Raw genomic sequence first — 15884 nt, 5'->3', positions numbered from 1 at the left:
GAGAGATTATGAAATGCAGGCATTGGAGTCACTCAGAATAATTAGGTTTGTGTAGCCTTCCAATTTGTCTTCATGTCCTTCTGGAAGAGCAGAAGGGTTTTATAAGCTGTTTTTTCCCTGGTTCTCTGACCTCCCTCACACACCTTTTCCCCAAATTAAATAAACCCAAAGAGTCACAGAACTTTAGCGCTAGAAGGAACCTTAGGGGTCACCTAATCTAACCTCAGGTTAAGGGGATTCATGTTTTCTCATCAGAAAGCACTACTTTGGGCAGATGATGCCAAATATCTCCTTTTCTTAAAGGCTTGGTGATCTAGAATTCAGCATTATGGTGTTTTTCTGAAGGAGAGTAGTAGAAACCCTGTGACCCAAATGCATCCCCACTAATCATACTGATCTGTCCCAGTTCACCTGTGACTTAGGTGATCTTCCTGGACAATAGTTTCAAGGGAGGACTTCACTGGCACAGAAGTGTTTAGAACACTCATAAATGGGATCCCTGTTCTCTGCTCAAGTGCATTTCCCAAGAGAGGAGTGATGACTAATGGCCTTGGGTGATGCAAAGCCAATCCGATCAGATATGTAGATGAGGGCTTCCTGATTGCTCAGCACTGAGACTGATGAGAGCCTTATCTTGATTGGCTCATCAGAGATGAGTACATGTTTGGTTTTCCTGGGTCTCTAATTTTGTCTCCCTTATTTATTTATTAATAGTTATGCTAATCTGATGTTATGGAATCTAAAGTTTTTAAAAGAAAAACTCATAACTCTGCCACTGAATCATAGGAAGTAAACTTCTATATAATAGCCATTTGTCCTATGTAACAATGTTAGATTAATCATCCTTGAATATACACTTGATCCTACCACTCCCCTGCTCTGAAACCTTCAGGGGATCCCCATTGCCTTGTGAATAAAGCCACCTTTTACTTTTTACTTTGTTTGATGTTTAACTTTACTGTATGACAATGTGCTCTGCATATAGGAAGCATTTAAAAAATACTTATCTTGTACATCAGCAAAACTAAGCTAACTTTATTTCCCCACAATCTTTAAAAAACACACTGGACTGGAAATTGAGACCTGGATTCCAGTTCATACTCTGCCACTGATTTGCTGTGTGGTCTTTGAAAGTCATTCTACCTCTCTGAGCCTTAATTTCTCTTTCTCTAACATAAGAATATAGATGAGATTATGTAAGGTATCTACTATAATATTGGATAATATGACCACTTTTCTTCAGTCATGAATTCTAGGTCTTCTCACCATCCATTTTATCCTTGAAGAATTTATTCCCCCTTTCCTAGTATATTGCCTTTCTCTGGTTTGGACCAACCTTACCTTCCTTTGATTTAAGTAACTCTACAAGCAAATATAATCTGGGAACTTTGTGCCTTTATCGTCCATGAGCTTATCATCCTCACAACAAAAGTACTGGATAAATTGAAAGAGAAATATAGAGGCTTCTGACTTGACATGCAAGGATATTAGACATGGGAAGTCCAAGACCTATGTGGGGAATATTCATCCTATTCCTGTTTTTTGGTTGTTGTTTTTTTTTTAAAAGATGAATGGAGGGGGGCAGCTAGATGGTGCAGTGGATAGAGCACCGGCCCTGGAGTCAGGAGTACCAGAGTTCAAATCCGGCCTTAGACACTTAACACTTACTAGCTGTGTGACCCTGGGCAAGTCACTTAACCCCAATTGCCCCTCAAAAAAACAAACAAACAAACAAACAAACAAAAGATGAATGGAGGGCATGCAAATTGGGAAGTGACCACAAAGTCATAAAAACATCAAGTCTTTAGTACTTTCATCCTAAGCTTCCAGTCTACTCCTGATACCAGTGAGGATGATTACTGGTAGGTCTAGCAAACATTCCCTGTTCAATAAATACCAGAACTAACTTGGGTAGCAAAACCACCCATGTTTCTATGCACCAATCCTGGGAATGTGGTTGTTGTCCCATCTCCCAGAAGAAAGAGAAGACACAACAATTTGCCTGGGGTCATAGAGTAAATTCATAGCAGAGACAAGAGATAGAGATCTCATCCATGGGGCTTCTTTGTGACTGCTCAGCTCCTTGGGCTCACTATGGGTGAGCTCACAGGACAAACTCTCACCAGGAAGCATCCCTGTGATTAATGAAAATCTCTCAAACTTTGTCTTTTAATTATTTGCTTTCAAACTTCATTGCTTAGTTGTGTCGATGAGAATAAAGGAAGCCACTAGGACAAACAGGCTTGCTGAGAAGTCACTTCGCCATGTGGTATATTTATAGAAAATATCATTGTGCTTCATAAATATCAAATTATGCTATCATTCAGCTTGTGGGCTAGTTTCCTATAAATACTCAAATCCAGTAATTGCCACCAAAGGTATTTGTTAACATGAAAAATTTATAGGCAAAGAAGAGGTGTGTGATTGATTTTTTTTTAAGTTCTCCAAATGCAGAGAAGCTTTTTGTAACCCTGTGTCTCCTTGCATGTGTTTCTCTGTGGATATCTCTCTTTCTTTCCCTCCCTTTCACCTCTCTGTCTCTGTCTCTCCCATCTCCCCTTCCTATTTCTTACCTCTCTTTTCTTTTACCTCTCCTCCCCCTTCCCCCTGCTTCCTTTCTTTCTTCCACCCTTCCCTTTGTCCCTCCCTGATTGCAATGTTCCTTCCTTATAGTGCTTATAAGGGGAAAGGTCATAACATAATGAGGAACAAAGAAAAACCTGGAGAGAGAGGTCCAGTGATGTGCCCTGGGAGAAGCCACTTCTGGGGAGCTTAGGCCCTGGTCTTATGCTGCTCAGGTCCACTCTAAGGGAGAATCTTCTGGCATGCATCTTCAATTTTGCCAGACTGTGCCAAAGAACAGTGTAAGTCTTTGTTCTGCATTGATGTCTTCGGGTTAGGAGAAATACAGAGAATGGAATAAAACATAGTATTAAACAATAGATCATTCTTCCTTCTGTGGGCCCTTCTATTCTTCACATATGGACTCTTCTGACTGACCTGAAGGCTGCAAGTGGGTTAAGGAACAGGGATGTCATCACAAGTATGGTGTGGTATGGGTCTGGCATAAGACTGAAAAGCACAGGAGACCATGCTTCCTGGAATGCTATGATCCTAGGGACAAAGCTCTGCATTCCCGACCCTAGTTACTGTTCTTCAAGGAAGCTCTAATACATACCCCTGTGGTTTTGCTACTGTGGCCTATACTTTCAATTGTTTTCCTTGGCAGTGTGAAATGGACAGGGTATGTACCATGAAATCACATGGAATAAATCACGGCTGGCATCTATCTCTAGTGTAGTCCAGTGAAAAGAATACTAAATGTGTAGTTGCAACATGGATTTGAGACCTAGTTCCACCAGCTATGAGTTATGGGAACTTGAACAAGGCTACTTAAATGGCTCTGAGCCTCATGCTACCACCTTATCTATAAAATGGGGATAATAATAACTTAAATAAGATAATGAATATAAAAGCAGTTTGTAAGCATAATGTAACTCTGAGAAGTTATTATTGCTATTGGCTCGCTCATTCATTTCATTCATTCATTCATTTACTCTGTTCCTGAGACTGGCTAGTTATTGGACCAGAAGTTGGACTAGGGGGTCAGGGAATGAATTGGGGATCCTTGGTTATCTTCGGCTTGAGAGACTCCTGGTTTGAATTTTAGTAGGGGTATAGTAGGTACCCCATAGAGAGAAGCTCTTAGAACCAGCCTCTTTCCCTGTCACTCAGCCTTAGTCCCACACCCCTCATGAATCACTCATTCATTTAATTGCTCCTCACTGTCTCTCCCTGTTTGCATACTATTTGGTGAATTATCATGAAGCTGTTGTCCAGCCTGTGTCTGTGTTCTCTGTTCATAAAGAGCATGTAACTTTCCTCCCTTCCTAGAGGAAGTTAAGTGGCAAAATTAATAGAGCTCTGGGCCTGCAGTGAGGAAAACTTGAATTCAGATCCAGCCTGAGACATTTACTAGCATTGTGACCCTGAGAATATCAGTTAATCTGTGTCTGCTTCAGTTTCTTAAAATCTAAAATGGAGATAGGGTAATAATCCCAGAGTTGTTGTGAAGATCAGATGAGATAATATTTGTAAAGTACTGTGCCGATGTCTAACACATAGTAGGCACTGAATAAATGCTATGCCCTTCCTTTCCCCAGCCCAAAGCAATTGGGCTTCCTCTCATCACAATACTCATCTGGGAAATAAGTTTGTCCAGCTGAAGATAAAAAAAATAAGGTAATCTTGACCTTCATTAAATGGCACATATTGTCCAAAATATAGTAGATGATGGTTAAGGGATCATAGATTTAGAACTGGAAGGGAACTCGGAGATTATCTACTTTATCCTCTTCATTTTACAGATTAAGAAACTGAGGTACAGAAAGATTGTGATTTGTCCAAGGAGTTACAAGGATAGCAAATGACCTAGGAACTACCTGAACCCAAGTACTGTCACAGCCCAACTGTGTCTATTGTGATGTCCTTGTGGAAAGGTCTGAGGAATAGAAAAGGCACTGGATTTGAATTAGATGGCCTTGGTTTGAATATTAGCTCTGTCACTTACTGCCTGTGTAACTTTTGGCAAGTCACTTAACCTCTCTAGGGGCCTCCATTTTCTCATCTGTAAAATGAGAAGGTTGGACTAGATTACTTTCAAGGTCCCTTTCTATTCTAAGTCTGTGATCTTTGCTGTGTGGCACAGGACAAATTCCCTCCTGTCTCTGAACTCCAGTGTTCTCATCTGTCAAAGAGATTTGAAGGAATAGACAATTAAAAGTTTATTTGGGCAGCTAGGTAGCACAGTGGCTAAAGCTCTGGCCCTGGATTCCGGAGGACCTGAGTTCAAATCTGACCTCAGACACTTGACACTTACTAGCTGTGTGACCCTGGGCAAGTCACTTAACCCTCATTGCCCTGCAAAAAACAAACAAACAAACAAATATTGAGATTTGAATCTGATAACCTCTAAGTTTCTTTTTAGCCCTAAATATATAATCCTATAAACCCAAAGTTTCTTTTTCTTAAGAAGGTTTCTTTCATGCATACAGCAGCCTAACTCCTTCTGCAGTATGCATGGATTGATGGTGAATAACATTACTTAAAAACAAACTTTGTGGAAACAAATGTCACTTGTGAGAATACCAAGAGTTTAACTGAGAAAAAATGATTTCTTCTTATCATCATGTCTTTATATTGGTTTTGTTTACTGATGGTATTAAATCAACAATTTGCCTTCAACTAAAAGGGGGGCTTGAGAGCAGTTGGGCTTCTGGGTCAGAAAGGATAGATTTCTCTGCCATTCACACATTGTTTTCATTTGAGGAGGTTGACTGAAGTTGGAATGGAGATCCCCAAGCTTCATTGATTGGTGTTCCATTCCCCTCATACTAACAATTTGGAAATTGACTTTCAGGGGCTTTTAGAAAAAATTCGTTTGGCTGGGGACATTTGTTCTGAAGAAGTCCTCTCTATGATTCTCTCAGTATAAGTTGAACATTTAATGCCCATGTCAGGCCACATGCTTGGTTAGGCCAGGTGTGTGACTTGAAGATTGGGGACCTTTGAATGTCCCAGCATGGGTGATGTCATCTTCTGCAAACACAGCTTTCATATCTCTCCAGAAATATTGAGCTTCTAGCCAATCCTTTGTTCTCAAGTTTCTTGGTTATAGAATTATAAAATGATAGATTTAGAGTTGTTTGGGACTTCAGAAGCCAAAGAATCCAGTTGTCTCACTTTACATATGAGAAAGCTGAGGACATTGAACCCAAAAGCAGTTCAGAGCTGGGAACAAGGAGTCAGTGAGAGGAAACTTTGCTTACCAAATTTATTGAACAGTTTTAGCATTTGCTATTTCAAGTGTCTGAACCAGCTGGCACTTACAGTCGGGTCTATATCATAATTTAATGAAATCTTAATAAACCTTTAAACCAGAGAAGTCTTTAAACTACTCAGAAAGAGCTGTTTGAACTGTTGTATCTGCCTGCCTATAAAAGATGGATGGTATTACCATTCACCTGGGGACTATCTTCAGTAATAAATTTGGACGAGATTCCATCCACTTTTCTTATCTATTCTTTTTTATATGGCGTGCTGCAGGTGTGGGAGGGGGGAGCATTAAGGGGGAAGTGGTTGGAGGGGGGAAAAGTGTACTGGGAAGTTTATTGGATTGGAGTTTTCCATTTTATTCTATCAGCAATTTGCCATGGTGACATATCAGTGTGTCTGATTGTTCACTTTCATGCCTGCAACAAAATGAGCATTAGTATGATAAAAGGAGATGATTATTTTAACAGTCTTTCAGTGGGCTGGATGCATTTGGAGTACTTGTATAGGGGATTTTCCCAGACAAGTTGGAACCCCAATAGCCTATCCCTTTCATCTGTATAATAGAATTATGGCCAAGTGCTGCCACATAGGCAGGCAAGTAGGTAGGTGGCTCAGTGAATAAAGTGATGGATCTGCAGTCAGAAAGACTGAGTTCAAATTCGGACACTCCTTAACTGTGTGATCTAGGGCAAGTCACTTAATCTCTGTCTGCCTCAGTTTCCTGTAAAATGGAGATAATAACAGCACCTACCTCCCTGGGTTATGATGATAAAATGAAGTAATATTTTTAAAGTGCTTAGTACAGTGCCTGCGTGTTGTAGGTGCTTTATAAATATTTGTCTCCTTTCTTCCTATCACATCAATATATTTGTGGGTGAGTTTGTTCTGATTTTTTAAAGCCTTTTAAAAAATGGTTGATTTTCCAATATTTGACATCTGAGTTAGGTCTTAGGGAAGGAATAAACTTCAACAACAGCTATAAAGAGAGAAGAGGGCAGAATGTGAATAGGGGTTGGAGCAGTCCAGTTAATCTAAAAATTCAAATATATCAACAGTAGAATAGTATACAATAAAATGAATGGATGGGTTGGAGCCCTATTGAACATTAGATCAAGGTGTTTATATTTATTTGGCAAGCAATGGGGAGCTATGGAAAGTTTCTGTAACAAGAAATGACATAATTGCAGCAGTACACTGGGAAGATTGCTTAGACAATGGTTTGGTTGATTTCTTGAGAAAGGAATAGATTAGAGGCAGGAAGATGAGTTAGGAAATGAATAGTCCAAGTAAGAAGAGATGAGGCCTGTACTAGTGTGGTTGCAAGTAAAAGTAGAATGGGGAAGCTGGGTGTGAAAGATATTTTGGAGAGAAATGACAGGTCTTAGTTATTGATTGTACGTGTGGGGTAAGAAATGGAAAAAAGCCAAAAATCACTCCAAGAAGAAGAAACTCAAATACCAGGAAGAATAGAAAACATTGTTAACAAAAATGGACAAGGAGGACTGAGGGCAAATTTAGGGAAGTTAATTGAGAGTTATCCTCCTATTTTATGTAGAATTTGGACCACCTCAATTCACGTTTATAACCCTCAGCTCTGAGATGAACTACTCCAGGTTCAATGTACTCAGAATTATAGCTCATGAACCCCCATCCATATGTATCTTTTACTAGTCAATCAGTCAGTCAAGAGCATTTAGTATATGCCAACTCCTTTACCAATGATGGGGGATACAAAGGAAAACTAAAACAACAAACAAAAAATAATCCCTGTCCTCAAGGAGCTTACTTTCTTTTCTTTTTTTTAAATAAAAGTAAGAAGGTGAGGTTTCAAATGAATCTTGAAGAAAGCCAGAGATTCTAAGGAACAGAAGTAAGAGAAGAGGGCATTTCAGTGATGGAGAATTGCCAAGGCAAAGTTATGATGTTGGGAGATAGAGCACAGCGTATGAGGAAGAGCAAATAGGCCAGATGGATTATAAAATGTGTGAGGGGGCTGGGTTGTGAAGGGCTTTAAATGTCAAACAGAGGAGCTTATCTTGTATCCTAGAGGTGATGTGGAGGCATTAGGGTTTATGTGCCAACATGTGTTCTTTGATCCAGTAACACTGGTCTCTTGGCTGTTCCACAAACAAAAATCACCATGTCTTGGCCCTGGGCCTTTTCTCTGGCCATCCCCCATACCTGAATGCTCTCCCTCCTCTACTTCGATTACTGACCTCCTTGGCTTCCTTTAATTCTCAAGTAAAATCCCACCTTCAACGGGAAACCTTCCCCAACTCCTTTTAATTCCAATGCTTTTCCTCTTTTAATTATTTCCTGTTTATCCTGTACATAGCTTGCTTTATATATAATTGTTTCTATATTATTTTTCTCATTGGATTGTAAGCCCCTCGAGGACAAAAAGACTGTCTTTTGCCTCTTTTTCCCAGCACTTAGCACATAATTGACATTATGCACAGTGCCTGGCACATAGTAGGTCCTTGTTATTATTCACTTATTTCACTCATGTTTAACTCTCTGTGACCACATTTGGGGTTTTCCTGGCAAAGACACTAGATTGGTTTGCCATTTCCTTCTCCATCTCATTTTACAGATGAGGAACTCAGGCAAACAGGCTCAAGTGACTTGCCCAGAGTCATATAACAGGTAAGTGTCTGAGGCCAGTTTTGAACTCACAAAGAGTTCAAAGAACTGACAAAGGGCCTGACTCCAGGCTCAGCACCCTATCCACTGCACCACCTAGCTGCCCATAGTGCAGTAAGTGCTTAATCAATGTTTAATGAATTAATAAATGAATTTTGAGTGTGGGGAGAAGTCTGTGACACAATTAGAATTACACGTTAGGAAAAATCAGTTTGGCAGATGGGTGGGGGATAAAAGAGCAGAAGGAGATTTGAAGAAGAAAGACCAGTTAAGAAGCTATTGAAAAATTCCAGGTGAGAGATGATGAGGGTCTGAACTAGTGTGGTGGCTGTGTGAGTGGAAAGAAGGGGACATCTGACAGATGTTGTAGAGAAAGAAATGGGAGGATTTGCCAACCAATTAGATGTGTAGGTGAACGAGAAGGAAGACTCAGCAATGACATTAAAATTTCAAATTTGGATGACTGGAAGGATAGTAGTGCCCTAGTCAGTAATAGGGAAGTTCACATGAAGGATGGTTTTGGGTCAGTCAAGAGCACAATTAGTTCCAAGCAAAGGCATTTAAAGAAATAGTATAGTAAGAAAAAGATCATATTTCCCCAAAAATCCTTTGGTGGACTTTCCCTTGAGTACATACACTTGAGGTGTGGGAAGAGGAGGTACAATGGAAAAGAAGGGACCCCTTGTGGCTGGAGCACACATAGGGAGAAGTGCCCCAGCTATGTTGGTACCTGACTTTCGTCAACTCTACACTGATGTTATGTGTATTTGTGGGAGGGTGTTCTGTGGAAGAATGGGGAGTATGTTCTATTGCAACTTTTTGGCTACTTTTGTATTGCTACTATTTCTATTGCTACTTCTCTTACTGTGTTATTTGCTTTGAAGGACTCATTTTTCCTAACTCATTAGTTAGTGTAAACACTGTTGTGAGGGTTCGTGAGTTATGGTTTTGAATAGATCTGGACCCAATGAAGAGTATAAACTTCATAGTACCTTGCTTGAGGGGAGAGGGCTGAGCTGAGAATACATGAGTGAGGTGGAGAAAGGGTTATATTTTATCATATCGTTAGTGAAGCCCCAGAACTTATTGATTAAATTCAGCTGACAAAAAAATCCAACTCAAAAATTTAAATCAACAAAAATGTGGGGCAGCTAGGTGGCACAGTGGATAAAGCACAGACCCTGGATTCAGGAGAACCTGAGTTCAAATCTGACCTCAGACACTTGACACTTAGTACCTGTGTGACCCTGGGCAAGTCACAACCCTCATTGCCCTGCCAAAAGAAAAATGTATTGGGCACCTACTTTGTATAAGGCACAGGGCTTTGAGTTTCATGTATTGTCATGGAGTGTGGACATTGGAGAGCTCCTTCTAGATCCTCCATATAAGGAGGACTCTGAAAGGTTGGTATCTCATCCTTCCCCACCCAGCGGCACTCCTCTGGACTACATCATATCCTTGCACTTTCCTCCGGTATGTTTGCCTGCAAGTATGTGCACACATGCATGCATTCACGCGCGCGCGCACACACACACACACACACACACACACACACACACACTTAAGTAGCTTAAAAAAAGTTTTGTAGCTTCTTGTTTTTTTCTTTATACCTTTTTTTTTTTTCATTTTTGAGTTGTGCTGTCCCATTAGATTGTAGGCTTCTTGAGAGCAGGGACTGACTGTCTTTTGACTTTCTTCGTATTTTCAGCACTTCAGTACATGATATATGTTTTTGTTTAGTCATGTCCAAGTCGTTCTGATCCCATTAGGTTTTCTTGACAAAGATACTGGAGTTGTTTGCCATTTCCTTCTCCAGCTCATTTTATATATGAGGAAACTGTGGCAAACAGAATTAAGTGACTTGCCTAGGTCGACACAGCTAGTGTCTGAGGCCAGATTTGAACTCAGGTCTTCCTGACTTCAGGCCCAGTACTCTATTCATTTCATTTACCTAGTTGCCCTGCCTGACGTATAGTAGATGCTTAATAAATGTTAATTGACTGACTGGATGACATTAGCAACCTGGTGATTTTGAGATGCTATCTTCTCAGTCCTTGGGGACACAGCAGTAAGCTATGATTAATTAGAGAAACAATCTTCTAGGCCTTCCAGAAAAGGGCACTGATGGAGTGCAGAATCCTTACCAATGCTGTTGAGAGGCAATGTGACATAGTATATAGAACATTTGATTTGCAATGAGAGGACCAAGGTTCAAATCCTGAATCTGTTTCTTATTAACTATGTGACCACAAGTAAGTCACCTAGCCTGACTGGGCATTATGTTATTCATGTGTAAAATGAAAGGGTTGGACCAAGTGATCTCTAAAAACCTTTCTGGCTACAAGTTCTTGGGGAGGTATCATGATAAAATGAAAGGTCCACTGTATTGAGAGTCAGATGGCCTGGATTTAAATCCTGGGACACTTGAGTTGAACTTGAGTTTCTGCATCTGTATTTTCCACAAAGACTGAAAATAATGCTTTGGTATTTTTCACATCTTCTCTAGCAAGAATATTTGCAACTGGAATGGCCAGATGCCAAATAGGAGTTATCAGCTGGCTGAAAATCAGCTTGGAAAGAGGTCTCTAGGAGTGTGCCCCAGGGGTCTGTGCTTGGCTTCATGGTGTTTAAAATTTTTATCAATCACTTAAATAAAGACATAGATAAATTGCATGTATATCATATTTGCAGTGACACAAAGCTGGAAGTTAAAATACTGTACCCAGGATTCAAAATGATTTCGACTGGCTAGAACATTGGGTCAAATCTAATAAGATGAAATTTATAGGAATAAATGTAAAGTCTCATACTTAGGTTCAAAAAAATCAATATTATAATTATGAGATGGGGGAGGGATGGTTAGATAGCTGTTTTCCTGAAAAAAAGATCTGGGGATTTTAGTGGATTTTTAACTCCAGATGAGTCCACTATGTCATATGGCAGACAGGAAAAATAATAGGAAAGGGGAAGAGGCATTTACCAAGCACTTACTTTGTGCCAGAAACTGTGCTAAGTGCTTTAAAATGTTTATGTCCTTTGAGACTTAAAACAACCCTGTGATTTAGATGCTGTTATCTCTATTTACAGATGAGAAAACAGAGGCAGAGAGAAGTTTAATGACTTACCCAGGATTACATAGCTAGTAAGAGTTTGAGGCCAGATTTTAATATGGGTCTCCTGGCCCAGCTGTCTGTCTCTATTTCCATCTCCATGTCTGTTTGTCTCCCTTTCTCTCCCCACAATGCCATATAGCTGGCTCAATTTTGGTCTGCTTTAAGAGAGGTTGGGATCATGTTCTAGGAAGCTGATAGTTCCATGGTACTCTGTTCTATTTAGACACTATACCAAGTATTATGCTATGTTCTGAAGGCCACACTTTGGGAGAGAGATTGGTAAACTGGAGAGTATATAGAACACAAGCAAGGTTGTAATAGACCTCACTTTCATGCCTTTTGAATATCAGGTGAAGAAACTGAGAATATTTAACCTGAAGAAGTTAAAACTCAGGGGGACAGGGCATGATATCTGTGTTCAAGTATTTGAAGCACTATCTTGTAGAAAAGGGATTCAGAACTATCCTCCTTTATCCCAGAGGAAAACGTTTCATTTCCCTCCTGGCTTTGCTTCTGGCTCTTCAAGATATTGCTACCATAACCCTGGGGGTCTTCTTACCTTGGTCTTCTCATTTCTCCACCATGAAGACATCTTTCTTCTCTTGGTGTGTTCCTTCTGGGATGGGGGGAGTCTATATATATTTTTGCCACCATGCTTCCTCTTCAACTCTCTTTTATATACTGTTTTTCCCCATTAGAATGTAAGCTCCTTGAAGGCAGATGTTCTTTTCCCTTGTATTTATATCCCCAGTGCTTAGCACAATGCCTGGCACATAGTAAGTACTTAAATGCTTGTTACCTTGTTGTCCCAGAGGAAGAATCTTGGAGAGATGGATAGAAACTACAAAGAAGTCAACTTAGGTTTTGTGTATGTAAAGATTACCTAATAGAGTTATCCACAAATGGAATAGATTGCTTCAGGAGGTGGTGTGTTTTCCTTCACTTTAAGACTTCAAGGAAAGGTTGGATCACCACCTTTGAAGCATGATTTAGGAAAGATTCCTGGGCAGATATAGGTTGGATTATATGACCTATATTTCATATTATATTATATATAATATATTTCTATATTATATGACATATATTTCATTCTGAAATCCTTCAAGGGCTGATTTTTTTTCTTTGGTCAAGCCAAATTCTACACCATCCTCTCACAGACACTGGAAGGTCTACTTGGCAGGCAAGATGGTCAACATGATCCTAATGGTTCCCAAATGACTTTGCTCATCCTTTGATAGAACAACCTCAGCCCAGCCTTGTATAACTCTCAGGATGTAATAACATCTATTCTTCTTAACTAAATATATTAAGTTTTGCTTCTGGCATGGAAAATAAAGTAAAAACTGAAAGATACAATTGTTATAGTGAGTCACAAGCTGTGTCTTTGCTCTTCCATCATCTGAGCTAATGAAATAAAATAAGTAATAGGCCTGCTGCCTCTGATGGTGATTTCCAGTGTCAGCCGAGTGTGGGGAAGGTGAAAAGAGCCAGGCAGGGTGCTGGGAACTTCTCTGTAGTTTGGACTCCTCTCAGAAGCATTTCCCATCCATCCCCTCTGCTAAATCCTATATTGCCTTCCATCATCTGTGACCAGCCTTGAAACAAGGTCAGCCAGAGGTTGTTGTCAAGGAGAGGAGCCAAGACTAAGAAATAAGAAGCATGTTTGTTTTAGAAGGGGTAATGCCCTGAGTAGGGGGGACTTGGGTTCAAATCCTGGCTCCTACACTAATTAGTTTTGTGACTAGGGCAAACTAGTTTAGCTCTCTGAGCCTCAGTTTCCTCAGTTGTAAAGATCAAAATCCTTGTACTATTTACTTTATGGGGTTGTTAGGAGGATTGCTTTGTAAACTTTAAAACAACATAGGAACATGAGCTATATCTGGATTATTATTAAAATTATCATTATCATTCTTATCTTGTTCAATGGAATTCAGGTAAATTTGGTGCTACAAGTTGCTATCCTGCTACTATTCACACGTATTTAATATTCTACAGATTATTGCACAGGTAGACAGAATAACTGATTTTTGTAATTGAATATAAATATCAGAATATTAGCTCATCTTCTTGTGATTTCCTTATATTGCCTGGCTAATTACTTGGGAGTATACACTTGACATAAAACCAGATGAAGCTCTGGCCTGTAATTGGTAAGATATGATTCTATCATTGTTAGGATATAATTTCAGAGCATAATGAAAGCATTCATGTCTTTGGTCCATTGCATGAGCCCATTTTAGTGGTTAATGCTGACTGTGCTGAAGAACTTCCAAAAGGTAGAATGTTTGTGTTACAGACTTGTTTGACTATATCTTGACCTCTTGTGGTGCCAGAACTTGAAGGAGCCTCACACATTCTGCTATCCTCCATGCCCAGTTGGTCATCATGATGGTTTCCATTAGGGTCAGATTGCAACCCTTTGTCTCCCTGTCTAATTATTTGACTCTCTGTAGAAGTTGCATTGCACTGCCTAGGGAGATAATCCAACAAGTGATGTCATCAGAGAACAATTTGTCAGTGCTTAAGGGTCTCTGTTCGGCCTTCATAGCTACTATAACAGTGTCAGGGCACACAGAGGTGTTCTATTCCATATCATGCAGGCTGGATTTCCCCTACTTTGTTGTTGCCCTGTGGTAGGAATGATGGGTTGGAATGGGAAGATATTATCATTATCTAATTTTCATTTAGATTATGCAAAAGTCAGAAATCCAGAAAGGGGAGTGAACTTAGAGTGGTTGCCCATGGTATGATCAGACCAGATACCAGCAATGAGGATACCAGAAGTCCATTCTGGCAGGGGCTCATCAAATCAAGAAGATGCTGCTGAGAGAGAAGGGTCAGGCAAAAAGATAGCCCAGAGTCCAGGAAGACAATCAAGCATGGGAAATCAGTAAATAGGCAGAACATTAGAGTGAAAAGAATGTTGGGCTTGGAGTCAGGATATCTGGCTTTGAAACCTACTTCTGACACTTACTAGCTGTATGACCATGAATGTCCTTGAAATCTCCTTGAGCTTTAGTTTCCCCATCTACAAATTATATAAAAGACTTTGCAGACCTTAGAGTTGTATATGGTATATTGTCAGGCCCATCTGTAGGGAAAAGAATAAGCCAGAGGGCAAAAAGTACACATCAATCTCAAGGAGACAATCATTGAAGCAATTTTTTTCTTCAATTTGTGAACTTTTCTATTGTTTTTTTTGTGGGGGGAAGAAACCAGTCTCAGTGTAGCTGATTTCAGTACCTAAAAGTGAGAGGAAACCACTGGAAAGCCCTGGATGAGGTGATAAGTGTGTAGGCAGAGAAACAGCAGCCACAGCTTCTGGTGCACTGCAGTGCCTAATGGCTCATCTCACCTTCAAGAGTAGGGAGAGAGCCATGGGAAAGAGGTCAGATACATGTTTTCACTTCAATCTGATTCAAAGTACTTCAGCTCTTGAATGGGTGTATCATTCCAATGAGCATACTACAGGCCGCAGCCATGTTTTCCTTGCTTAAAGGGGGCCCCATATTTCTCAACATCACTTCTTACTCCAAAGGTTCCCAGCCTAGGGTGAGTGAATGAGTTAATGTGTATCTCAACTTGGCATTTTGCACATCCCAACCAAGAAGTAAAATGGTTATTGCAATAACTGGAGGAGAGAGGGAGGGAGAACTGGGTAGGTTGGCTTTGTCTCCGAGCCATCTGAGTGGAAGGCAGGGATCTCTTCAGGGATTCATCCTTCCACAGGTGTGTGTGTGGTATCATAAACAAGATGGAAAGGACAAGCTACATCTGTCTGTTTGCAATAAAAAAACCCTTAAGAACAGGCAAGATGGCGCAGAGAAGCCACATCTGTCGCAGCAGGACGAGCCTATGCCAGGAGCCTTTATTTGTTTTTGTTTGTGTAACTGAGAGGCAGACATGGCGGGCTTGTTATTGCCATACATTTATGGGATGCCAGAGAAATGCTCAGGCAGTGCCTCCATTACCTAAAGACTCAGGCACAACCCCTATCCCCAAAGGCTGACTGACAGCCTGAAGCAAGGCAATAGGTGGGCAGGGACACTGGGGAGCAGCAGTTTGATCTTCCCTGCCTGGGGCTCATTCCTTCATTGCTAGGAGGAGATGCTTTGGACCCAACCTGATGGGTTTTGTGGCTGTTGTTAGAAAATGCAAGTCTTTTTTTTTGTTTTTAGGCCATCCCCTGTGAAGCCCAGATTCAGGGAAATAAATCTAGGTATGGCAGTCTGTGAATGAAAGCTTTTAGGGGATGGTCAGTTTATCCTTTCCCTTTCTGATCCTTGAGGAGAG

Source organism: Dromiciops gliroides, chromosome 2 (genome assembly GCF_019393635.1).
Source record: "Dromiciops gliroides isolate mDroGli1 chromosome 2, mDroGli1.pri, whole genome shotgun sequence".
Taxonomy (NCBI): domain Eukaryota; kingdom Metazoa; phylum Chordata; class Mammalia; order Microbiotheria; family Microbiotheriidae; genus Dromiciops; species Dromiciops gliroides.
This window is presented reverse-complemented; position numbering follows the sequence as displayed.